General features: G+C 43.3%; 1 protein-coding gene and 1 non-coding gene across 2 annotated transcripts in view; both read left to right on the top strand.

The window, feature by feature from the left end:
• Positions 1-1,878: 1,878 nt before the first annotated feature.
• On the top strand, positions 1,879-1,953 carry Trnas-cga. The gene has a single exon. It is a non-coding gene; the product is annotated as a tRNA-Ser (tRNA).
• Positions 1,954-16,398: 14,445 nt separating this feature from the next.
• LOC124711998 (odorant receptor coreceptor) overlaps positions 16,399-24,747 on the top strand; it is a 337,140-nt gene continuing 328,791 nt past the window's right edge. The window contains exon 1 of the mRNA XM_047242283.1: positions 16,399-16,538. The gene's annotated coding sequence lies outside the window, so the exon portion shown is untranslated. The remainder of the gene's footprint in view (positions 16,539-24,747) is intronic.

The following is a 24,747-nucleotide window of genomic DNA, read 5'->3' as shown; positions in this document are numbered from 1 at the left end:
CCGATACGTGGTGTCCCACAATCAGGCATCTTTAGGAGGCGATCACAACACGCGAACTGGCTTACGCCCATACCGTGACATGATCGCGCTTGCGCGGACGTGGCTCATCAAGGGGTTTCTGGCCTTCCTTGATTTCAGTCAGTCCTTCGTAGGGGTGCTCATTCTTATCTGACAGCGTTGATGAGGCAAATGCGCGTCCCAGACAGCTTCGTGGTGGTCATAATACGTCTACTCCGGGCGCGACATCTCGGCCGCTGTTCAATGGTTGTCTTAAGCCGCCCACCCTGGTACAACGATCGCGATCCTGTACGCTCTTGCCATGGAACCATTACTTTGACGACTCCCCTGACACCTCATCGGGATGACTCTTGGTGAAAACACTTTTTGTGGCACGAGCCTGTACAAACTACCTGGTCCTCCTCCTGCGCAACGTCAACGACGTTCATTCAGCGCTGCAATTGGTGTGCTCCTACGGCGCTGTTTCTGTCAGCGTCCTCAGTGTTCGCACTTCTCGCCCGTTGCCCATAGGCCGTGGGTTGCCCAGTGAATGCGTCGGTCCCCTTCGGGTCTGCGACTTGGTACGATGTCTGGGTATTGATTTTACAACTGACTTGCGGCGATCAGCGGCTCTTAACAGCAGGCGATTATTACGCCGGATCCGAGCAGAGCTTCGTGACCATCGACTGCGAACCCTGGACAAGATGAAAAGGGACCGTTCTGCTAATTTTTATGTCACACCGCGAATTCCACACGGGACCCAGATTTTCCCCAAGCCGTCGTCAATGGCCAGACGTATGTTGGCTGCATAGGGTTGCGTTATGTGTCAAGGGTTGTTATTTTAAATCAGCTATGAGACTCTCACCCCTCCGAAGGACAAAGGAGGCCTCAGTCTCTCATGTACACAAAAAGGCAACAGCTCGCTTCGTAAGCACGCATGTCAAAGTGTGGTGACGCTCTCCGTGTCTCACATGCTTACTGATGAAGGCCGTTACCACGACGTCACTCATTGCCCCACTGCCGTTGACAGATATCCCAGCTCCCTTTTTGTACTGGAGCTGTTTCTTTCTTGAATATAGCCACATCAGGAGCGTGCTTCTCCCTCCTCGGCCAAGATAGCGTATGCCTCGCAGCATTAGCGGCTTCCACCGAATGTGGTTGAGGAAAAAAATCCCCACGTTCGGTGGAATGCCATGTGGCCGGCAGTGTACACCCCTACTCTTGCGTCGGACGTCCAATCCACCTGGTGTGTGATGGTTAATGGGAAGCAGATCTGCCACTCGCGTCTCCACCGAACCCACCTGGTTCCATCACCATTACGTTCCGCGTGTGGCGTGCAAGACGACTATGGGATCAGCTTGTGTGCGGCGAGTCGAGTATTGTTTGGCTTTTGGTCCGCCAGATGCTGAAGTTCATCGCTCACACGATTCCTGGCAGTATCGCCCCTCAAATGATTCTCTTTCCGGACATGGACTACTATCCTCATGCAAAGACCTACTCAGCGACTCAGCGGCTTGGATTAGCGGGCACGCAGTCACTACCTGTTTGGTTGTGGTGACAAATCTGCACTCGATTTCTGGCAATATCTTAAGGACCGACATAGTGCAGTTGTCAAGAACCCGAAGTATCAACAATATTTTAATCTGCCAGGAACAATATTTTAATCTGCCAGGAAGTTTCAAAACCAGCGCACACTCCGCTGCAGAGTGAAAATCTCATTCTGGAAACATCCCCCAGGCAGTGATTAAGCCGTGTCTCCGCAATATTCTTTCTTCCAGTAGTGCTAGTCCGGCAAGTTTCGCAGGAGAACTTCTGTGAAGTTTCGAAGGTAGGAAACAAGGTACTGGCGGAAGTAAAATTGTGAGGACAGGTCGTGAGTCGTGCTTGGGTGGCTCAGTTGGTAGAGCACTTGCCCCCGAAAGGCAAAGGTCCTGAGTTCGAGTCTCGGTCCGGCACACAGTTTTAATCTGCCAGGAAGTTTCAATATTTCTCTAACTTTCTCCGGAACACTTTTGACAACCCCTTCGCATCTGGATCATCCGTGAAAGGAGCAGCTGACATATGACACTTCCTGCAAATGGTTCAAATAGCTCTAAGCACTATGCGACAACATCTGAGGTCATCAGTCCCCTAGACTTAGAACTACTTCCACCTAACTAACCTAAGGACATCACACACATCCGTGCCAGAAGCATGATTCGAACCTGCGACTGTAGCAGCCGCGTGGTTCCGGACTGAAGCGCCTAGAACTGCTCGGCCACAGTGACCGGCACACTTCTTGCATTTCACGCATTCGAGCCCCTCAACGGTTCTTCATACGCACTTCCAGGAAGGCGCACATCGATGATCTACTGATGTGTCGCCAACATGCAAGATATTATTTCCCGATGATGTCGAAGGTGATCGCCAGTCTTTGCAGGGACGTACTGGAGCGCCGGAGGTGGATTCATTCATGACAAAGAATAAATAAATAAGTAAATAAATGTTATAAAAAAAGCTCCTGCCTTGTATCCTTCTTTCCCACTCTTTTTATTCTTAGAAGTTATTGGGGCCTTTCTTGATAGTGGCCAGCGACTGAAGTGGTGCATCTTTTCTTTTGGGGCTTTTTTTTCATAATTTAGGGTAAAAGTGGCGGTGGTGTTATTTTCCCTTTTTTGTTTTGTAGTTTTAGTTAATTTCAGGAATGTAAGGATAGAAAAACAATAAATAATTAAAAAAAGGATGGCGCAGTGATTAACGCACCTTCTTAGTAGGGAGGAAATCCCAGGTTCGAATCCTAGTCCGGTGCACATTTTCGCTCGTCGCCGCTGATTCCGCGTAATGTCCCACTGCAGCTGACTGCAGTGATCCCGTTCAATTTAGATGTAAAATTTTCAAGCTTTCCAAATGAACATTCAGATTGTGACTCATTTCTCTCTCCCTCTCTGTCTCCCTCTCTCTCTCCGTCTCTTCTTTTCTTTCCCTGAAACAGAGGAAAATTTGAAGCGTCATAACCAAGCATAGTATGTTGTGTCATGTACCACTCGATAACGCTAAAAAGCTGATAAATATACTTTACGCGCATACCTATCGCTCTCTCTGTGTCGTAACTAAAACATTTAATCACCGTACCTTGGTTTCTTTTCTATCAAATGAATATAGTTTCAATTTGAAAGACAAGGGCAAGGTGTGGACAGACTTTATGATAAGTGACGCTGTATTCTCATCTTGAGCGCTTCAAGGGCTTTTCGGAGGAACAAAGAGTAAGTTTCCACCAGAAAATCACGGATAGTTGACGGAGAATGTAATGGGTGGTGACATCTGGGGATTTCTTCCAGAAAATTAGTTGAAATACAAAAAAAAAAAAAAAATGCTGAAATTGTGTACCTTCTTTACTGTTAAAGCCATCTGGCATTTCATATCTCCCAGTTGCCTTTTGTCTTACCGTTTTTTTTTCTTCTCTTCTTTGTATCCCACTTTTCGTCGAGTACTGTAAGTACATACATTCGTATGTCGAATTTTTTTAAAGCTGCAAAATTTTTTGATTTAAACTTTTTTCGCATAGTTCCAAAAACAAGCGGAATTATGTATTTTAACGAAAAAGCCTGGTATGGTCAATTACTCAAAACAGTCACTATCCCCTACCAGGAATACAGTAGTAATGTGTTGTAGCCTTCCATTCGTACTTCATGTTAGCGAAAAAGTCATCACTTTTCAAAAAATGGTTCAAATGGCTCTGAGCACTATGGGACTTAACTGCAGAGGTCATCAGTCCCCTAGAACTTAGAACTACTTAAACCTAACTAACCTAAGGACATCACAAACATCCATGCCCGAGGCAGGATTCGAACCTGCGACCATAGCGGTCGCGCGGTTCCAGACTGCAGCGCGTAGAACCGCTCGGCCACTGCGGCCGGCATCGCTTTTCAGATAAGTGGACAAAGAATTGCAAACGTGCCCATTTATTTTAACTGGATTTATAAAAACTCTTTTTATCGGCGGTGGAATGTGTCTTTTCCACAGGAATTCCGTCGGGTCTCTTAGACAGTAACAAATGTTCAAATGTGTATGAATTCCTAAGGGACCAAACTGCTGAGGTCATCGATCCCCAGACTTACACACTACTTAAACTAACTTACACTAACTTATGCTAAGAACGACACACACATCCATGCCCGAGGGAGGACTCGAACCTCCGGCGGGAGGGGCCGCGCAGCCGTCCACAACAAACTTTTGTTTGAATTTGGTAGGAAAACATGATAAATCTATGTTCCGACCGCCAAAGCATATAAGAATTATTGTGTCATTAATATTGCTGCATATTAGAGCAAAAGGAACAAGTCCAAGTCAGAAAACCGAGCCGCAAAGAAAAAGTAAAGTAAAGTGTTGACTAGTGTTATACAAGCATTTCGTGTTTCTTCGAATGGTATCGCATAGACGCTAGCCACACATTTGTTAAGTTCTTTGACTATGTCTCCTTGAGCATGAAGCAATTTATACTTTTTAACTTTTACCCCAATTACGATTTATTGTCATTGCCCCTTCAGCCCCACTGGTGATGGAAGAACGGTGAACTGTGTTTTGAGCAGGGTGGCGTCCCCAAATACTTTATTGTTAAACAAACACCTATACAGTGAGCGTTAATAAGATCCAAAGTCATGTTGTTTAGTAGATTCTTATACGATCGTAGGCAGGAGGTGGAATAACATAACACGGAGCACTGTCTGGAGTACGGCTTGCCGTGGGAACATCAAGCTCAAACGCAGTGTTCAAATAAACAAACATATCGCTAAAAGACTTAACAAACGTGATAAATATAGCTGCTTGTGACCATCAGTTGTGACCTAGAAAAAGTGTTCGACATTCTGAATTGCTGGAAAAAGTTCGGAAGTTCTCAGAAACATAGAGAAATACAAGTAATACACAGTATTACAGAACGAAGAGGGAACAGTAAGATTGGCAGACCAAGAAGGAAGTGTTTAAATTAAAAAAACTGTGAGACAGAGAATTAATCTTTCAACCCTACTGTTCAGTCTATATGTCGAAGAAGCAATGTAGAAATAAAAGTAAGATTCAACCGTGTTTTAAAATTCAGAGTGTAACGATGTCAATGAGAAGACTCGCTGACGACATTGCTACTTTTAATGAAAGGAAATTTGGAAAATTTGTGGTAAGTTCCTATGGGACCAAACTGCTGAGGTCATCGGTACCAAGTTTTAGACGCTACTTAATCCAACTTACACTAACTTACGCTAAGGACAACACACACACCCATGTCCGAAGGACGATTCGAACCTCCGACAGGGGCAGCCGCGCGAACCGTGGCTAGGCGCCTCAGAATGCGCGGCTACGCCGCGTGGCTTTAACGAAAGCGAAGAAGAATTAAGGACCTGTTGAATGGAAAGATCAGTCTATTAGCACAGAATATGGATTGACAGTAAGTAGAGGAAAGACGAAAGAAATGATAATTAGTGGAAACGGGAACAGCGAGAAACTTAACATCAGAATTAGTCATCACGAAGTCAGGTTTCGCTACCTAGACAGCAAAATAACCCATGACGGACGAAGCAAGGAGGACGTAAAAAGCAGACTAGAACAGGCAAAAAGGGCATTCCTGATAGTAAAAAGTCTAATAGTATCACAAATTGGCCTCGATTTGAGGAAGAAATTTGTGAGAATATGCACTATGTGATCAAAACTATCCGGACACCCACAAAAACATACGTTTTTCATATTATGTGCTTTTTGCTGCCACCTACTGCCAGGTACTCTGTATCAGCGACCTCAGTAGTCATTAGATATGTCAGTGTGCTCCCTGCCGCCGTTGGATAAGCAGCTGCAGCAGCAAGTCGTATACTCCTAGCTCACTCATTTGTTACATAGTTTAATTCCTAATTTCTTTGCGTGTTTTTGGTACTTGCATTGTTTAATTCATAAATTTCGGGCGTATTATAGTATTTGAGAGTTGTAGCGTCGCGTTTTAGTACCTGAATAGTGTAAATTCGCGTAGTCGTTTGTCTTCTGTTTTCGATAAGAACGGCCAGTGTCGTTTGGTCACAGTCAGTGTGCTCCCTGCCGCCGTTGGATAAGCAGCTGCAGCAGCAAGTCGTATACTCCTAGCTCACTTATTTGTTACATAGTTTAATTCTTAATTTCTTTGCGTGTTTTTGGTACTTGCATTGTTTAATTCATAAATTTCGGGCGTATTATAGTATTTGACAGTTGTAGCATCGCGTTTTAGTACCTGAATAGTGTAAAATCGCGTAGTCTCCTTCCGCCGCCGAGCAGTGTCAGCAGTGCACAAGTAGCAGCATTACTGCATTTACTAGGCAGTCTTGTATTTTAATAACCGTTAAAATTTTGTCGATTTGTTTGCGCTCTCTGTAGATTAGTTCAGACGTTCTTTGCAAAACAGTTTTTAGCATGGATAGGGACTGCAACTGCTGTGTTCGGATGCAGGCTGAGTTGGCATCCCTTCGCTCCCAGCTTCAGGCAGTGTTGGCTTCGGTCACACAGCTTGAGGCTGTTGCCAATGGGCATCACTGTGGGGGTCCGGATGGGGGTTTGTCGGGGACGGCCAGCTCGTCCCACGCATCCCCCGATCGGACTACGACTGTGGTTGCCCGGGATACTGCCCGCATTGAGGCTGATCCCTCACCTGTGGTAGAGTGGGAGGTCGTCTCAAGGTGTGGCAGGGGCGAAAGACATTCCGGAGGGCTGAACGGAAGGCCTCTCCAGTTTGTCTGACGAACCGGTTTCAGGCTCTGTCTCAGGCTGATACTGATCTTCGGCCTGACATGGCTGCTTGTCCTGTTCCAGAGGTTGCCCCTCAGTCTGCAAGATCCGGGCGGTCGCAGAGGGTGGGCTTACTGGTAGTTGGGAGCTCCAACGTCAGGCGCGTAATGGGGCCCCTTAGGGAAATGGCAGCAAGAGAGGGGAAGAAAACCAATGTGCACTCCGTGTGCATACCGGGGGGAGTCATTCCAGATGTGGAAAGGGTCCTTCCGGATGCCATGAAGGGTACAGGGTGCACCCATCTGCAGGTGGTCGCTCATGTCGGCACCAATGATGTGTGTCGCTATGGATCGGAGGAAATCCTCTCTGGCTTCCGGCGGCTATCTGATTTGGTGAAGACTGCCAGTCCCATTAGCGGGATGAAAGCAGAGCTCACCATCTGCAGCATCGTCGACAGGACTGGCTGCGGACCTTTGATACAGAGCCGAGTGGAGGGTCTGAATCGGAGGCTGAGACGGTTCTGCGACCGTGTGGGCTGCAGATTCCTCGACTTGCGCCATAGGGTGGTGGGGTTTCGGTTTCCGCTGGATAGGTCAGGAGTCCACTACACGCAACAAGCGGCTACACGGGTAGCAGGGGTTGTGTGGCGTGGGCTGGGCGGTTTTTTAGGTTAGATGGCCTTGGGCAAGTACAGAAAGGGCAACAGCCTCAACGGGTGCGGGGCAAAGTCAGGAAATGCGGGGACCAAGCAGCAATCGGTATTGTAATTGTCAACTGTCGAAGCTGCGTTGGTAAAGTACCAGAACTTCAAGCGCTGATAGAAAGCACCGAAGCTGAAATCGTTATAGGTACAGAAAGCTGGCTTATGCCAGAGACAAATTCTGCCGAAATTTTTACAAAGGTACAGACGGTGTTTAGAAAGGATAGATTGCATGCAACCAGTGGTGGGGTGTTCGCCAATGTTAGTAGTAGTTTATCCTGTAGTGAAGTAGAAGTGGATAGTTCTTGTGAATTATTATGGGTGGAGGTTACACTCAACAACCGAGCTAGGTTAATAATTGGCTCCTTTTACCGACCTCCCGACTCAGCAGCATTAGTGACAGAACAACTGAGAGAAAATTTGGAATACATTTCACACAAATTTTCTCAGCATGTTATAGTGTTAGGTGGAGATTTCAATTTACCAGATATAGACTGGGACACTCAGATGTTTAGGACGGGTGGTAGGGACAGAGCATCGAGTGACATTATACTGAGTGCACTATCCGAAAATTACCTCGAGCAATTAAACAGAGAACCGACTCGTGGACTTAACATCTTGGACCTACTAATAACAAACAGACCCGAACTTTTCGACTCTTTAAGTGCAGAACAGGGAATCAGTGATCATAAGGCCGTTGCAGCATCCCTGAATATGGAAGTTAATAGGAATATAAAAAAAGGGAGGAAGGTTTATCTGTTTAGCAAGAGTAATAGAAGGCAGATTTCAGACTACCTAACAGATCAAAACGAAAATTTCTGTTCCGACACTGACAATGTTGAGTGTTTATGGAAAAAGTTCAAGGCAATCGTAAAATGCGTTTTAGACAGGTACGTGCCGAGTAAAACTGTGAGGGACGGGAAAAACCCACCGTGGTACAACAACAAAGTTAGGAAACTACTGCGAAAGCAAAGAGAGCTTCACTCCAAGTTTAAACGCAGCCAAAACCTCTCATACAAACAGAAGCTAAACGATGTCAAAGTTAGCGTAAGGAGGGCTATGCGTGAAGCGTTCAGTGAATTCGAAAGTAAAATTCTATGTACCGACTTGACAGAAAATCCTAGGAAGTTCTGGTCTTACGTTAAATCAGTAAGTGGCTCGAAACAGCATATCCAGACACTCCGGGATGATGATGGCATTGAAACAGAGGATGACACGCGTAAAGCTGAAATACTAAACACCTTTTTCCAAAGCTGTTTTACAGAGGAAGACCGCACTGCAGTTCCTTCTCTAAATCCTCGCACAAACGAAAAAATGGCTGACATCGAAATAAGTGTCCAAGGAATAGAAAAGCAACTGGAAACACTCAATAGAGGAAAGTCCACTGGACCTAACGGGATACCAATTCGATTCTACACAGAGTACGCGAAAGAACTTGCCCCCCTTCTAACAGCCGTGTACCGCAAGTCTCTAGAAGAACGGAGGGTTCCAAATGATTGGAAAAGAGCACAGGTAGTCCCAGTCTTCAAGAAGGGTCGTAGCAGATGCGCAAAACTATAGACCTATATCTCTGACGTCGATCTGTTGTAGAATTTTAGAACATGTGTTTTGCTCGAGTATCATGTCGTTTTTGAAAACCCAGAATCTACTATGTAGGAATCAACATGGTTTCCGGAAACAGCGATCGTGTGAGACCCAACTCGCTTTATTTGTTCATGAGACCCAGAAAATATTAGATACAGGCTCCCAGGCAGATGCTATTTTTCTTGACTTCCGGAAGGCGTTCGATACAGTTCCGCACTGTCGTCTGATAAACAAAGTAAGAGACTACGGAATATCAGACCAGCTGTGAGGCTGGATTGAAGAGTTTTTAGTAAACAGAACACAGCATGTTGTTATCAATGGAGAGACGTCTACAGACGTTAAAGTAACCTCTGGCGTGCCACAGGGGAGTGTTATGGGACCATTGCTTTTCACAATATATATAAATGACCTAGTAGATAGTGTCGGAAGTTCCATGCGGCTTTTCGCGGATGATGCTGTAGTATACAGAGAAGTTGCAGCATTAGAAAATTGTAGCGAAATGCAGGAAGATCTGCAGCGGATAGGCACTTGGTGCAGGGAGTGGCAACTGTCCCTTAACATAGACAAATGTAATGTATTACGAATACATAGAAAGAAGGATCCTTTATTGTATGATTATATGACAGCGGAACAAACACTGGTAGCAGTTACTTCTGTAAAATATCTGGGAGTATGCGTGCGGAACGATTTGAAGTGGAATGATCATATAAAATTAGTTGTTGGTAAGGCGGGTACCAGGTTGAGATTCATTGGGAGAGTGCTTAGAAAATGTAGTCCATCAACAAAGGAGGTGGCTTACAAAACACTCGTTCGACCTATACTTGAGTATTGCTCATCAGTGTGGGATCCGTACCACATCGGTTTGACGGAGGAGATAGAGAAGATCCAAAGAAGAGCGGCGCGTTTCGCCACAGGGTTATTTGGTAACCGTGATAGCGTTACGGAGATGTTTAATAAACTCAAGTGGTAGACTCTGCAAGAGAGGCGCTCTGCATCGCGGTGTAGCTTGCTCGCCAGGTTTCGAGAGGGTGCGTTTCTGGGTGAGGTATCGAATATATTGCTTCCCCCTACTTATACCTCCCGAGGAGATCACGAATGCAAAATTAGAGAGATTAGAGCGCGCACGGAGGCTTTCAGACAGTCGTTCTTCCCGCGAACCATACGCGACTGAAACAGGAAAGGGAGGTAATGACAGCGGCACGTAAAGTGCCCTCCGCCACACACCGTTGGGTGGCTTGCGGAGTATAAATGTAGATGTAGATGTAGATGTAGAGAGAGCAGAATGGGGCGCTCCGCGGAACCCTCGGACTTCGAACGTAGTCAGGTGATTGGGTGTCACTCGTGTCATACGTCTGTAGGCGAGATTTCCACACTCCTAAACATCCCTAGGTCCACTGTTTGCAATGTAATAGTGAAGTGGAAACGTGAAAGGACACGTACAGCACAAAACCGTACAGGCCGACCTCGTCTGTTGACTGACAGAGACTGCCGACAGTTGAAGAGGGTCGTAATGTGTAGGCCTAATAGGCAGACATCTATCCAAACCATCACACAGGAATTCCAAACTGCATCAGTATGCACTGTAAGTACTTTGACAGTTAGGCGGACGGTGAGACAACGTGCCTGCCTGATAAGATTAACAATAAGGAGGCTCTTCGCAGAATCGCCGAAGAAAAGAACGTGGTATTATTACCGGTGGCAGGGCGACTAAAGCGGGAGCTTTCCGAAATTGCTTCTCCAGAGGAGACGAAGTAAATATTCGAAGTTTGAATCAAGAGCAGCTGCCAAAATAAGTGACTTAGAAATACGATGGACGTTCAATAAGTAATGCAACACATTTTTTTCTCAGCCACTTTCAGTTAAATAATGCGGAATTTTTTGTGGGATGTAGGGAAATATTCCCGCCTCAGACCCTATATTTTGATGAAGTTTCTTCAGGTGGCGGCGCTATACGTTGCCTTCAAAATGGCGTCTATAACGGAGGTTTTCTAAGCAGAGAGTTCCCTTTGAGTTTCTTTTGGCAGAAAACCACAGTGTCGCAGATATTCTTAGACGCTCGCAGACTGCCTACAGAGACCTGGCAGTGAGTAAAGGTACGGTGAGTCGTTGGGGGAGGTGTTTGTCATCATCGCAACAATGTCGCGGAAACCTGTCCGGTTTCCCGTTTGCCGGCCGGCCGCACACAGCAGTGCCCCCTGGAGTGTAGGAGCGTGCGGACACTCTCATTCGAGGCGATCGACTGACTACTAGCTGGGATACTCAGAGTTGCGTGGTCGCTGGTTTGCTCAGCACTAACAGAAGACCATAAAAAGTAACGAAGGACCATGTGTGCGGTATTGCTTGCGCGATCTTGACAATTTTGTCGAACATAGTCACTACTAACCGGAATCAAAACGGCATTTCATGGAGTGGCGCCACAACGTCTCTCCTCCGAAGAAAAAGTTAAAGCCACTCCCTCAGCCTGGAAAGTCATGGCGACTGTGTTCTGCGACTCTCAAGGGTTTATTCTCCACCAGGGTGCAACGATCAACTCGGAAGTGTATTGTAGTACATCCCCCTCCCCCCCCCCCCCCCCCCACACCAGGAAATTGAAGAAAGGACTTCGGCATGTTCGTTGCCACAAAAATGCAAATGAACTTCTCCTTCTCCATGACAAGGCAAAGCTTCATAGAACTCTGCGCACCCAAAAGGAGCTCACAAAAAATTTCTTTGCACCGCTCTTCCTCATCCACCCTACTGCCCGGATCTCGTACCTTCCAACTTCCATCTGTCGGACAAAATGAAGGATGCACTCCATGGAAAGTAGTACGTGGCTGATGGCTAGCTTATTGATGCGGCAAGACGTTGGCTTCGACGTCGAAGAACTGTAGAGTGGTCCCATGCAAATACCTCACTCCCCCCTCAGTAAGGTGGCATAAAGCCGTCGCATTGAATGGCGATTATTGGTTTTTTGTAGACAAAAGAGTGGGGAATAATATGGTGTACCGGAATCCTGAATAAAACCAGTGTGCTTCCGCTCAGTGCTGCGAAGCAGTTAAATCACTTAATAATGGAAAATCTTCCTGTCCAGACTGTACAGGACTTAGGTTCCTTTCAAACTACGCTAACATAATAGGACCATATTTAACAGTCTCATTCAACGGTTCACTTGACGAAACATCCGTACCAAAAAGCTTTACATTTACACAGGTCACACCAATACTCAACAAAGAAAATAGGAGTACTCTGATGAATTACAGACTCATGTTGTTACGGCGTTAAGTCAAGCGCCGGCACGCCAGTCGGGAACGACAGAACAGGGAAGGCTGTGAGAAGAGGCCAGCCAGTCACAGATTGACTGGGCCTCCCTCCAGGATGACAACACTACAGCAGCGGCCTCTAGGTGAAGAGGACACAAGCGCCGCGCCCGACTGGTCGCGGTCCATCGAAGAGTAGCTTCAAGATTAACGAGTTCTACAGCAGCTTCAAGATTAGCAACTAGGATAGAAGCGTCAATTCCAATCACTTGCTTGGAATTGTTATACTGAAGAGATTTCTTACTTTTTCTGTCGCCCTTTACTTGCGACACATCCGTGTAACACAAAGTTAGGTACTGTATTTTTTTTTTCATTTTGTAATAAAACTCATTTATACGATTTGTTTGAATGTTGTCTCGCGATCCAAGAAAGCAGGTGCCCTAGACACCCCATATTTGACGACTAGGCTGGATTAACACATGTCACTTGCATCGATTTGCAGTAGGATTTTAGAACATATACTGTGTTCGAACACTATGCATTACCTCTAAGACTGATTCACCACGGGTTCAGAAAATATGGTTCTGGCAAAACATCGCCATCTCTGTATTAGCACGAAGTAATGTGTGTTCAGATTGATTCCATATTACTGGAGTTCCAGAAGGCTTTTTATGCCGTTCCTCACAAGAGACTTCTAGTAAAGTTTACACGCCTATGGAATCTCGCTTCAGCTCTGCGAGTCAGTTTGTGATTTCCTGTTAGAAAGCAACTATCGGAAAGTCGTCGAGTGAAACAGAAGTAATATTTGACGTTCTCCGAGGAAGTGTTACAGCCCTTCATCTGTTCCTGATCTACATAAGCGATTTAGAAGACAATCTGAGCTGCATACTTAGATTTTCTGCAGATTATGCTGTCATTATCTTGTAAAGTTATCAGATGTTCAGAAGGAGCCGGCCGGTGTGACCGAGCGGTTCTAGAAGCTTCAGTCTGGATCAGCGCGACCGCTACGGTTGCAGGTTCGAATCCTGCCTCGGGCATGGATGTGTTTTAGGTCAGTTAGGTTTAAGTAGTTCTACGTTCTAGGGGACTGATGACCTCAGATGTTAACTCCCATAGTGCTCTGAGCCACTTGAGCCATTTTTTTTTATCAAAACGAATTGCAAAATCACTTAGACACGATATCTGCATAGCTCGAAAAGTCGCAATTGTCTCTCAATAAAGAAAAGCATGAGTTCGCGGACATGAATACGAAAAAGAATTCGTTAAATGTGGGTTATACGATAAATGAAGCAAATTTAAAGGGTTTCAATTCATCTAAGTACACAAGAATTACAATTACGAAAAACTTAAACTGGAACGATCGCATACGATAGTGTTCTTGGAAAGACAAACCAAGGAATGCGTTTTGTTGGCAGAGCACCTAGAAGATACAATAGGTCTTCTAAAGACACTGCCTACATCACGCTTTTTCTCTCTTAGAACATTGCGGTGCGGTGTGGGATCCTTACCAGATTGGCGAAGGACATCGGCATCGTTCATAGGAGGGTAGCTGGTTTTCTATTACCGGGAAACAGCGCAGAGAGTGGCACGGATTTGATAAGCGAGTTGGGGTGGTAATCACTAAAACAAAGGCGTTTTTAGTAGGATCTTCTCACGAAATGTCAATCACCAGCTTCCTTCTTTTAATGCATGAATGTTTCACAGTCGCCAGCCTATATAGCGAGAAACGATCACCGTAATAAAATAAGAGAAACCAGAGCACGCACAAAAAGCATTAAGAGTTCATTTCTCCCACGCGCTGTTAGAGAGTGGAACAGTAGAGAAATAATCTGAAGGTGGTTCGAAGAATCCTCTGCCAGGCACTTGTGTGGGAACTGAGTGTAGCCATTTATATGAATATGTAGAACGTATGGAAAACCTAACAAGAAGAAGAGACAGGATGACATGAGGCATGTTAAGACGTCAGGGAACAACGTCCATGAAAGTCATAGCTTAAAGTGGACATGACGAAAATCATTGCTCTACGTAATGCCGACTTGTCATCATTTTCTTCTTGTCCATATCAGTTTATCTATAGCGCGAGATGGAGCGATGATGAAGACATCAAGATAGAGCCTGGCCAATACAATTTAAGTTTTCCATCGTTACCCCAAATGAATTAATATGGATGATGGAATGGTGTCTTCAATTATAACATCGCCAGTATTTGTACAGTCCCAAGTATTGCTCCTCCTTTACTGTCTTCGATGTCGATGGGATGCTGAATTCTAAGCTTAGTTCCTTTGGAGGGACTTTCACCCTCCGTCGTTGCTTACTTATTTCGCTACCCTACTCTACACATTTTCCCTTCGCTGTCTTGACTTCACTTGGAGCACAGGAAATCAGCACAATCTTTAATCCTGGTTAACTTGGTACATTCTCTGCAACATTTAACAAATATAATATACAAAAATTTGATCAATTTACTTATCCAGCCCCTTCAATTTTGAATATCAGGACGTGTTTCCTTGATCATGACATTATCATTAGGTGAATTAACACCCTTTTACATCGTGAGAGTTGTTCATTTATTATGCGCGGGTATTTAACAGACTGAAGTAGTGAATCGATGATTTATTGTTTAGTACGTAATCGGTCGTAGCCCTAGACAAAAACGCCGTTATGGACGGAATATTTACGGCAGATATTTGAGCGGACGTCCTTCGGATGTCGCCGGTTCTAAATTTGTCAAACCTGGGTGCGTTCGTCGAATGTTCATCGGAGACAACAGTATAGCTGACAGTGCCCCAGGGAAGTATGACTGGACCGCTCTTGTTTCCCGTACACACAAACGATCTAGCGGACAGGGTGATCACCAATCCGTGACTTTTTGATGGTGACACTGAAGTGTACGGAAAAGTGCAGATTTTGAGTGACCGTAAGTGGATACAGTATGAATTGGACGGGATTTCAATTTGCTTTGACGAATGGCAGTTTGCTCTAATGTGGGAAAATGCAGGTTAATGCACACGAGAAGGAAAAACGATCTCGTAATGTTCGACTACAGTATTAGAGGGGTGCTGCTTGATGTCGATTAGATATCTAGACTTAACATTACAAAAGACATGAAATGGAACGAGCACGTAAAGTCAGTAGTAGCTTATTCAAAGGTCAACACCAGGTTTTATGGAAACTCAAGGTTTGTCTGTAGGGAGGAGACCGCGTATAAAACACTTGGGTGGCCCATTTTTGAGTGCCCATTTTGAGTAAGTGTTTGGGATCCCCACCAGGTCCAATTAAAGGAAGACATCAAAGCAATTCTGAGCTGGATGCTAGACTTCTCACCACTTGTAAACACGTGCATATTATGGAAATACTTTGTGAATTCACATTCCGTGAAACACTACTAAGAAAGATTAGAGAACCGTAATCTGCGACAGACTGCAGAATTCTTCAAGTGCTACCAACACACGTGTAGTGTGAGGACAGTGAAAACAAGAGAAATGAGAACTAGTATGGGTGCATAGACACAGTCCTTTTTCGCTCACTCCATTAGCGAGTGGAACAAGAAAGAGTATGACACGCAGTGGTACAAGGTACCCTCCACCAAGCACCGTGCTGTGGTCTGCGGAGTGTGTATATAGTGTAGATCAACGGGGAGGCAAAAAAAAAAAAAAATCAATAAAATCCTTTTTTTCAGACCTACTCGCTCTCAGGGTTTTCGCAACTCGTTCTCCATTCTAGTATTGTGTTTCTGACCTATTGCTGAAGGCACTGACGTTAGTGCTCCAGTACAGTGCGCCAAAAATCAAAATGGAGACCGCTAGCCTCGCGTGTCGTAGGCTATAGGCTAGCGGAGCGGAGGAGCGATAAGTTGGACGGCGACTGTACCGGCAGCGGCCGCCCGCCTTGTAATTACGGCCCCGACTTGCAGAGGGCCACGCACAGCGCCGTGAGGAACGCCCCATCTGCTGCCACGTGGCGTCCTCCCATTGGAGTACAGCCGCACTAGTCCCGACTTCTTCCCCGTCTCTCATTGGTCGCCCACACTGCCCGTAAAGGACGTCATCTGCCCGAGGACATCTTGGTAAAAAAAAAAAAAAATTCCAGGCGGCGTGCATCGATACGAGAATTTCTAGAAGTTTGACAGCGCGGACGGTCCGCCACTGTGGGACTGCGTGTGGAGTTGCGGCCACCTGTGCTGGCTGAGCGGTTTCGTCGGTGCAGAAATGTTGCGCTAAGAGCGAGTGGTGTGTGCACGCTGCTGGCACCCTCGGAAGCAGTCCGGATTTCTCCTCCTCTGACAGCGTCACAAAATCTCCGTAAAGGTTCGACCGACTGCCTTGTTTTTAACGCACCTAGAGACCAGCACCTTTTCTTCTATGAAACCGTAAAACACCTGCACAGTGTACATTCAAAGGAATCCTCATGTACAGCTTTTACTTCAGAGAACTATATGGACAAATCAGAAAATGAATAGAGATTTAAGAGGCAATAGGGCTCAAAACTAGTGCAAGCAGTTTAGTTGCTGATACAAAGACATCAGTAGATTACTATATGACCCGATTCTTGGGTGCTTACAATCGAAACGTACTCCTTCTTCTCATTAATACCCTACTGGCTGTGATTCTCAGCCTTGTGTTTGTGTCTAGAATGCATCCATTGAAATGGTTTAACAAAAATAGCCGTGACTGCCGAGTTACACAGCCGTTGTAGCGAGATCTTTTCACGAAATTTCAGTCACCAACTCTCTCCGTCGAATATCGAACTATTTTGTTGACTCCTGACTACAGAGAGAGGAATGTCCATCGTAATAAAAAAAGACGTCACCTGGAAAGATTTAAGCGTTCATTTTTCTCAGCGGATATTCGAAAGTGCAACGGTCGATAAATAGTGTCAAAGTGGTCTTATAAAGGCTCTGCCAAACTCTTTGCTGTGAATTGTAGCGTAATCATGTAGAGATGTCCTTAACAGATGTTATTTGTTAATTTCTGTGAAGTTAATCTACGGTATCGTCATACGTGAACACAGCTCGTTACACGCTGCGACATATCCAACTATTATTTTCTGCCATTTTAACAGCATAGTATCAGAAGTGAGAATGTCGGTGATCGATCCCTGACGACAATCATTGCTGAAGAATGCGAGGCGCTGGCTCTCATCGAGACGTGTGAAAGAGAACTTACCTACCAGAAATCCGTTTACAGGTGACAAAACTTCTTGGCTGTGTACTCGTTTGTGGTCAGCATATATTCGACATACGTAGTACAGTTACATTGTTCTTCCGAACAGAAGGTAAAGAAACTCTCTGTGGCTCGTAATAGAGTAACGTCGATGTATGAGGCTGTGAGTCTTGTTTGAAAACAAACTTGTTCCATTTACTAGCAACAGTCCGACTTTATTCATCAGTTTAAAACTTGAATGCAAAACTTCTCGGTTCTGCCTCCGGTTTGTTCCTCTGGCAGTGTTAGCTGTACGTTAACATTGTTAACAGCAGTAAGGATAGGTTTACTGATGGAAATTCTGCCGATACGCACCTTATGTATGGGTTCAACGAATGCTATGGAAAGGCGACACAACGTCACTATGCTGAGCTATTTTCGTAGTGACGGCAACCACATCACAGTAATTTTGCATCTGTATGAGAGTTGTGGCAATACTTATTGTTTAGTGTTGTACGCTCCAGCGATTACATACTGGAGGCCCAGTTGCTATTGCGAAGATACTTCCTCGTAAAAAAAGTAATTGTAGTAGCGAACAGAATATATCGTAATTACTTTATCATTGTGTAATGAGGCAGAGCACCTCACGTGTCCTTACACCAAAATACTCAGAACACAGCTCCCCAAAATCTCTGAAATTTTCATGGTGGTATTCTGTGTTACCATGTGTATAAGTTTGTCATCTAAATCATGAAAGAGGGAACTGTATACATCAACTGACTGGCACTCGTCTAAAGTCTGTTTTGCGTCTGATCGCTGGAAATGAAGAACAGCGCAATTAGTTACTTTTTTCGACTTCATTACTCTTCTGCTGTACAATTCAAATTTTTCCCTCTCACCTTTAGGTAGAGAACATCTTCTTTCACATTCACCTGGCAACATCTGTTTGTATGGTGTTCATCGTTTCACATCATTTAGGTGGATTTGAAATTACAGATGATGTATCTCCTGTAATCTTTAATACTGGCGACCTTTTAGCCAGGTATACTTTACAAGAGCAGTTACTGCTTAGCAAGGGGCAACTTTTCATAAACTAGGAAATAAAGCACGCAGTTACACCTGCACGTAAGCGCGTACATGCACACACGCGCACGCACACACACAGTCACACACACACACACACACACACACACACACACAACACACAACACACAACACACAAAACACCGTTCACAGCTTTACACAAGCCAACGATGTCAGCGCTCGTAGACCTATATACCGGACCTTGACCAATCTTCATACGTTGAAACAACAAGTTAAATATAATACATTATTATCCACAGCAAACGTAGGCTGTATTGTTTTCTTTTTTAAATATAAATTTCTCTCTAAAAGCGATACTATCTGTTGGTTGCATCCGTGAAGTACGCTATCACGTCCACATACTCCTTGGTGATCATTAATCCCCCTACGTCTGATATTATTAGTACTGCAATAGTATCACAATCAAAACATTTAGTGAAACGTTTCACACATTTCAACGTTCTCATTTTTAACGCCACAAAATGAACATTTAGGGAGAACTACAAATATTCACACATCGCATGAACATTGAATACAAATTTCTTCACGTGCATAGTGAAAACTTTGAAATGTGTGGGAAGTGAGTCATAACGTAGTTTTACCATATTATTCTGTTGCACAATGTAATTAACATTACAGATGTACGCTCATCTAAGAATACACGGAACTAATGGCACGATGAGTGAACGAAACGAATTACATAATCTTTGACCACTAAGTTATTCGTAAATTGGAACCCATGCAAAGAATTTCAAACGAGAAATACAGCATACGCAGATGTCGCAGCCCTACTGTAAAAGAAATTGATCACTTGAGACAAGAAGAGATTCTGTCGGAATGATTCTTGGATGAGCAATGCAACGGAAGAACTCATTGATTTATTGCTTCCCGGAAATGAAACATTTATCACAGCCTTAGTTCATCGTCAAAAGCTCATGCAGAGCACCGATAACAAATGCTACGTTTGATTTTTTGGTTTCCACGGTTTTTAAAAAGAATTGACGTCTAGATGATAGAGAAGCAGTTCATCGTTTTCTTAAACTGGTGTACTGGTAGAAAACGTAAAACCCACATCCAAGCTGATGGTTGCACCATACCGATAACATTTAATCCAGTGCGTTCTTTTCATCAAGATGGGACTTACAACTTACAACTCTCGCGCTAGTTGTCACTGTAAGCATTGTGCTACGGTAGCGCATTCCTAAGCGAAAGCAAAGCTACTTTATCCCAGAAACCATTGTGTTTGAGATGTAAAACCAGTTGTTACATTGTATTTTGAGATTACGAAGGCTGTTCGGCCATACACAGTTGTGCACTGTGGAATGGACGTCGGGGTCGATTTGCACCTCTGTTCCAAAGTTCAAATGCTTGGCAACGAGAACGGGGAAGTATAAGGTTAATGCTGCATGCACTGAAGCAATTGCGTAACTCCACAACTACCTTATCTCCTGACTAGACCGTTAAATGAATAATGAAATATATTTCTTCGCGACTGATGTATACATGTTTACCGACCTTTGATACGCAAGTTCTCTACGATCTGCAGTATCTCAGGAAGTTCGACGGGATGGAGACTCATCAAAAATTCAAAAAACACGGGTTTACCCAGACAGTTTTAATAGAATTACTATTAGTAATTATTGTAACGCTTATGGGAAATGTGTAATTGTTACTTTGGGCACTTCAAATATCAAACGGATATACATCGCTACTCGAACGGAAGAACATGATGGACTTTCTAGTCAGATGTTATAAAGGCACTAGCCAGATGTAAAGGTTGGTGCCTTGCTACTGGTGAAGATGGATGTAAAATCTGAGAACTTCTCAAAATCAGAAAATGTTGTAGGTCTAAGTCTGTGAACAACATTAATGTCACAACTGTAATTAGTAGCTCACATAAGTATATTAGTCAGAGAGTATAGGAGTTGGTTTCGTTGGAAGCAGAGAAACTGAAGTGCTTGAATTCAAAGATAGTAGACTGTATCTCTGCAGTTTCTGTAAAAGAAAGGTTACGTATAAAACTGTTACATTATCAGTGCCGGAGAACTGTTCGATCACTTTTGATCCATACGAAGTTTCAGTGGCCAAGGGCTCCTAATATATACAACGGAAGACAGGAAAAATGATTAAAGGCTCGTTGGGTTTGTGGGATATTGCAACATCAACGCTGGAATGCGACTTTTTCTAGACACTGTGAGAATTTAATTAGTTTAACAACAGCTAGTACTCAGACACAGGCCTATAGATAATCATCCTTTCTACATCTTCTGTCAATGGAACGAGGAGAAACGTTAGCATGTAGCCTATAAAAACACCACGCTATACAGCTGTTGTTTGGAGAGCCAAAATATCGATATGAAAGTTGAAAAGTTGAAATAGAAAATCTGTATGAATAGAGTGTCTGACATTCTTTATGGGACCCCCGCCTGTAGGTAACAATGCATACAAATCAGATCTCCTCGTGTCTAAACGTCTGCACGGAAGACTTATTGTACTTTGGATGAATAATATGCATCCTGCGTTAACAAGTGCGTTATTCAGTACACAGCTGTAACGATATACTTTATTAGAGAGGAACGATTTCGCGTCCAAGAAACATCTGACCTTGGTATTAGCGTAACTTGCATAACAGTTATCAGACGTATTTTACTCCATCATTGTCTTTGGCTGTCAATGTCATAATGGAAAAATGTACATCTGACAACCGTTATGCCAATTACACAAATGCATAGCCGAGATGGTTTTTGGACCCGTTTATGTTTGATTCTAGATGAGCCCTACCGTCTATAATAAAATATACCGCACTGCACAATGCTGTTCTTAATATCCATAAAATGCTGTACAACACCTCTTCCATAAAATACTGATTCTATTTAATCATCAAAATTTATTTAGTGATGTTCCTTTGCTCTTTGATTAGTGGCAATTTAACAATTGAAGAACAGCAATGACTGGTTCTATTCCTTCAGTAAAATTTATTCAGTGGTTATTTTTAGTTTAATTGATGACAATTCAGTAATAGAAAAATAGTAGCAGAAGAATGGCAACAGGAATTAAAAAACAATTTATTAACATTCATTTACAATGTTGCAAGCTATGATAAACACTAGAGAAACACCAAATAAAATAACAGAAGAAACCGCAATGGGACATGAAAACATATTGAACTGAAAAACCCCTTGAGGAAGTGTAAAAAGAAGTAAGCGGAAAACGGACATCAATGTTGGAATAAAAAACATAGTTAACTGGACATGTAATAAGTACAAAGAATATAAAAACATTTTCGAAGGAAATATTCTGGGAAGAAATTTAATAAGGGTGTCTAGAACATCGATTCAGCAAAATATAATTACTAGAATTGCAGCAAATATGACTGACTAGTAAATGTGGCGAGAAAGCAGAGAAGGTTGGAAAGATGAATGAAACATCATCTTTAGTGAATAATGATGATGGTAGTTTTCCACTGTAAAGGTCTTGCGATACCTGCGTCACGACTTATGTGGGTGCCACATAACTGCTACTTTTGGTGTAATTGTGAGCATCTAAGGAGTAAGATAGCGAGAAGAGAAAAAATAAGGGTACTGTACTAGACATTGACGTCATCGTGTTTTGCAGGTTTGCCGACTTACGCACGTCATACTACAGTTACAAAAATAAATTTAGCGCAGCAGATGCTTAATGAACACAGTAAATAAGGAAAAGAGAGTTACATCATAATAATACTCGTCATTATTGACAATTGAAAACGGTCTCAAGCGACATGGCAGACAGAAAATGGAACACCTACTCCGAGGTCAACAATGTGATATAAAGAGAACTGACATAAGCCACAAGAACTTTTTTATCTCAAAACGTATCAGTAATTATAGGCCAACACGTGCAGTACCTGGCTGCGGGAATGTTTCTAGCCACATCAATCACAGTATTGTAACTGCGCATAAGACGGAAAAAATCTAAATTTATTTAATCTACAACAAATACTTTTTTTTAATAGCAGTACACGAAATGATATTATTGTGGTTGACGAGCTTCCAAAACAAAATTATTTGTGTCTCGTTTTAAAGTATTGACCCTCCATTTGTGTAGTTATATAGAAATCTACTTTGGCCTAAGAAGAAACTTTGATAACAGTCTTCTGAAATAATAATCGACAAATTTAATCACTTCCCTTGTAGCACTTTTACATCCAACCAGTTTCGTTAATGTCACAGAGGTTGCGGACAAAAAATTTTCTTAGTCCAACAAAATAATAATTAGCCCATTAGTATCTTTTTGCTCTTGTCGTTTTAACTGCGAGACGCACTGTGTGGTGATCAGCTTTCAGCGACTATGCAGCTATTTTTATTGACGCGATGCCAAATAATTGTTTATACAAGCGCAAGCTAGTACTACCTCGTCCGGGCCAAATATTAAATTCTCGGGTTTCTTCTTGTATAATAAGTTCCAACATTCCCATCACGAAAGAGGAACGTTAGGAACAAGAAACCAACGTTTAGTTAGTGAGGTCGGTGTCAAATTCAAAGTCACAGTCAGTGAGTGTAGTACAACCCGTGTAAACTATATTGCAGTTCTGATCGAGATCAAAGTTCAGGTATTTTGCCATTTAATAAAAATGAAACAGTGATGTGTAGCGACTGAAAGATCGTACTGAGTGTTTGTGTTGTGGTCGATGAGTGTGAAATGGACGTAACGAAAAGGATGGATGTCGAACACGGCATGAAGTCTTATCATCATCATCATCATCATCACCGTCGGCGAAGGCTGTGTCGCCTTCAGCTACTTGTCATCCACAGCTGGATAAAAATCTCCGTTGCATTTCCCTTGCCTTTAGCTATATGGATTTACGTTCTTTGTGCATGATTTATAAAGCCATCTATCAACAGGCCGTCTTAGTCTTATCTCTCAGAGTCCAGCAACAATTCCTTTTGTTTGTATATCCTTCTGTCACCTGCTTATGTGTGGCGTCCACCTGTATTTCATTTCCATCAGGGTCATAATGAATTATGTCTTCTACGCCACTCTTTTCCCTAATTTATATGTTTGTTTTCTTATCTCTGCAATTTAGAAAGGCCAATAACTCCACAATCAGTGTTCGAATTTATTGACTAACAATTTCATTTGTGGTACAATACTCTGATGGATTTAAACTCGTCTCCAAATAAAAAAATATTTGCTGATTCGAGACTTGAATCTAGTCTTTTGTTTCGCGGTTGTTGCTCTATTATCGGCAACAGTAAGTTTCCTTTCAACGAACGCTGTGATGAAATGTGAAAGGTTCATTTTAAAATATTTAGTACTAGATTTTCTTTCTCTCAGCTGTTATTGTGTGTTGATTTGACGAAGAGAAGTCAAAAGAAACGTGTCATTTATGTCTGTCATATGACAATGAGACGGCACAATTCACTACTAGTTAGAGTCAGATTGCGGACACGATCTTCTTGTCGACTTACTTATTTGAGTCGTAGTCTTCGTAGTCTACAACGAGCTGTCTAGTCTTTATGGCAATCGGAATAATACGGCCGAAATCATTAAGATTGTGCTCGGGCACTGCATTTGTCGATCTTACGATGTACACACAAATTTAAATTCCTGTCTACCCATTCCTTCGGTATTAACTATGGTGGTTATCAACTCAATTATTATCATTATCTATATGCCCACTTAGCTTCCCAGCAGCTGATAAGTTCAGAAATGGTAAAGTTAGGAGAAGATAGCTGCCGACCTGAAGAAAAGGCTTAAAAATCCTGGAATGTTGTAATAAATATTTTATTGTCAATGAAACATTATCTTTTGCATTAGACATAGAAGACTTCGCTGAGTCTCATTCCCTTCATTGGGCCAGGCAGTTTCCGTGGATAAGCTCCCTGTGAGATCCCTTTCAAACTCTTGGGAGGTGCTGATAATCTATCTCACACGAGTACGCGTCATCTCTATGTCCTTCACAACAGCCATTCGACGTCTCATACTGATCACGCCCCTTACATACCCTATCATGTCTGGTAACAACACCAAACACGAACTAACCTAATCCTTTTGGTGGTTGTCAGAGAGAATTGTAACGTTTATCATTGACATATTTGTGGGGGGTGTGCACGTGTACAAGGTTTACTTTGACTTTCTAAGTGCTTACCTTTACTTGTCATGTTGTGTAGTTTAGTGTGATCCATATGTGAAAAAACAGTATTATATCTATCAATCGCCACATAAATTAAAGCAACGTAGAATTCAGTAACGCAGCATGTAATTACGCAACTTGACAACAGACTGACATAGAAAGCCATCCATGCACACA

This window comes from Schistocerca piceifrons, chromosome 8 (genome assembly GCF_021461385.2).
Source record: "Schistocerca piceifrons isolate TAMUIC-IGC-003096 chromosome 8, iqSchPice1.1, whole genome shotgun sequence".
Lineage (NCBI taxonomy): Eukaryota > Metazoa > Arthropoda > Insecta > Orthoptera > Acrididae > Schistocerca > Schistocerca piceifrons.
The sequence above is the reverse complement of the archived record's forward strand: the minus strand, read 5'-3'. Positions and strand labels throughout refer to the sequence as shown.